Source organism: Canis lupus, chromosome 17 (genome assembly GCF_048164855.1).
Source record: "Canis lupus baileyi chromosome 17, mCanLup2.hap1, whole genome shotgun sequence".
Lineage (NCBI taxonomy): Eukaryota > Metazoa > Chordata > Mammalia > Carnivora > Canidae > Canis > Canis lupus.
Window position 1 is genome coordinate 45,313,921 of NC_132854.1, and position 3,211 is coordinate 45,317,131.

A 3,211-nucleotide genomic window follows, 5' to 3' on the forward strand; every position below is an offset into this window, starting at 1 on the left:
TATTGTCTTCTCTTTCAGAGAGTTAGTATGATCCTTGAAGGCAGAGAATATTTCTACTTTTCTTTGCTAATCCTTTATCATCTAATGTAATAATCTGCACACTGGACTTGATGCTATCAATCCAGCTTTGAGTGCAAACTAATCTTAGCAAACAGATATAAATCCAATTCTTCTGTAGGAAACAGATATAAATCCAATTCTTTTTCTGTTAGAAAAAGATAATACTATCTGTTTTTTACATATTATATAGAGATGTACAGTCACTTCAGTTTTTAAGTTAGAAAAACATACTACGATGTATGTATAACTGCTTTGGATACCTTGGCATAAAGACAGATAATTCACTGAATATACTATTACTTCATTTATTCAATAAATATTTACCAAGCATTCATGAGAGCCCTGGCACTGTGTTAAGCAGGATAAGAATGAGACTCAGAGGCCAATAAATGATAGTATCTGCCCTCACTGGGTTTGCAGTCAACTAGAACATGACAGATGTGTACATATGTGCAGCAAAGTGTCATGCCACATGTGCCATGATAACCATCTGCACAAGATACACTCCAGCACAATGAAGTTCCAGTAATTCCACCAAAACTATTGAGAAAGGCTTCCCCAAGAAACTACCAGTTTAAGCCAAGTGGGAAAGATCATCGAGCAGCAGCATGAAGAACAAATAGAGACTTGACTGCAGGGAGACCAGTTAGGGGACAAGTGCAAGAGCCCAGGCTGGAGACCACGAGATCTGGAGCAGCAGAACGGAGAGTAGCTGGCACTATGCAGGGCTCATGGGAAGGGCTGAGTAAATATTTATGGAATATGTACAAGAGAGAACATCTTTATTAAGATGATAACTGTTAAAGTAGATGCAATAGGAATTAATCATTCATTCACCTAACGAGTATTTGTTGTGCATCTACTACATGTCAAGCACTGTTCTGGGTAATGAGGACTTAGAGTTAATACAACAGATTCTGCTGTCAAGACATTTATATTCTGATGGGGAAGAGAGAATAAACAGAGAGGTAAACATGTATACGTCAGGTGTATGTAAGTGCGATGAAGAGAAATGAAGCAAGATAGGAGAACCAGAGAGTAGGAGGCCAGTGGCTTGCCGCTCTTATGTCAGGTGGTCAGGGAGGGCCTCTCGATAGACTTTTCTATCAGCAGACAGCTGACTGAAAGAAGGTGGGGAGCCATGTGGGTATATGAGAGGAAAAAGATCCAGGGAGAAATAGGAAGGCTAGTATGTGTGGCACAGAGGGAGTGCAGGAGAGAGTCAGCAGAGGAAGACAGAGAGGAACATTATGGTGGGATGACCTTGGGCAGATTGCGGTGGGATATCTTTTTAAGAGTGCAGGTATCCTAAAGGTTCTGTAAGCAGGTATCAAAGGAGAGTTCTGGGGCTTCCACTGACAGCTCCATTTTATGGTGGTGGTATCTCTGGAAGCACACAGGGCTAGAGAGCTCCAGGCCATTGAGGAAAGGGAAAACCAGTAACTCCAGTAAGTGCCCCTTGATAAATAGACAAAACTATAACATACATTTATACATACATGCACGTGTGTGCATGAGTGCACGTGCACACATACACACACAGGAATATTATTCAGCCACAAAAAACAGAAATCCTGCCGTTCGCAACAACATGGATGGACCTTAAGGGCATTATGCTAGGTAAAGTAAGGCAGACAGAAAAAAACAAATACCTTATGATTTCATTTATAATATAGAATCTAAAAAAAGCTGAGCTCATAGATACAGAGAACAGACTGGGGGGTTGCCAGAGGTGGTGGATGAGGGGTGGGTGAAATGAGTAAAGATGTTCAAAGGTCTAAGCTTTCAGTTATAAATAAGCTTTGGGGATGTAATATACAGGATGGTGACCATAGTTAATATTGTGTTGTATATCTGAAAGTTGCTGAGGGAATAGTTCTCGAAAGTTCTTATCATGAGAAAAAAAAAATTTGTAACCGTGTAGAGTGATGGATGTTAATTAAGCTTATTGTGGTGATCATTTTGATACTTGTATCAAATCATTTTGTTGTGTACCAAAAAACTAATACAATAGGTCAGTTATTTCTCAACTTAAAAGAAAAGGTGACTCCAGGCTTCCTTGTTTGGTTCCTGGTGCCATTCAACCAAATCTAGAATGCAGGGAAAGCAAACTAGGGGGGCTGGAAATGATTTCAATTTGGGTATGTTGAGTTTAAGGTGTCTAGGGGACGGCCAAAAGGAGATGTTTAGCAAGTGGTTTAAGTAAGCAACTCTAGCTCAGGGAGACTTTGGAGCTGGAAAAGAGAGTCATGTACTTATTTATGACGGTAATATCACGGGAGTTAATGCGGTCATCAGGGAGATGGGAAGGGGGGAGGCAACTGAGGTCAGTATTTGAGGATTAGCAACATTTTAAGAAATGACAGAAGTAAATGAGCCTGCAAACAGGACTGAGAAGGAAGGCTGAGAAATAGGAAGAGAAATGATAGAAGTGTGGTATCAAAGAAGTCAATGGAGAAGAGATTTCTCAAGAAGACAGGAATAATCAGCACTGTCCGGTGTGGAAATGCCAGATGAGAGGGGAGAGCACAATGACACTGAGCATGGGTTATTTCTTTCAGAAGCTCTGGTGTGAAAGGAAAAGTGAGAGAGGTGCTAGCTAGGAGGGAATCAAGACAACTCAAGGCAGCTTAGTCATCCTCATCCTCTTGTTTGTTTTTTGTTTTAAAGGTGCTTGAAACTTGAGAAGTTTGTAGGCTTTGGAAAAGAAGCCTTCCTTAAGAGGAAGCAGAAAATCTAGGAGAGAGAGGAAATAGCTAACTGAGCAAACTCACTAGTGCCAAGAGAGAATGGGAACAGGAATGCTCCTCTTGGAAGAGTGGTTTACAAGTGAGAACGCCCACACTTTTTATTAAATTATGATCTTGTCATTATTTTAAAAGTTGATATTTCAAAAATCGTGGGTTCCTTGCATGACTTGATTTTTTTAATTAAAATTTTTAATTTAATTTAAATATATATATTTTTTCTTGATTATAAAGGTTTTCGGTGCCCCTTAAACTTTGCACCAGAAGCAAACGCCCCACTTGCCTCACCCTAGTCCCAGCCCTCTTTCACACAGACATACACCTTATCCACCAATGAAAATGTTGTTAGGATTAATCATCCAGAATAGAGATTAATCCTAGAGTAAGCGGTAGGGACTAGAATT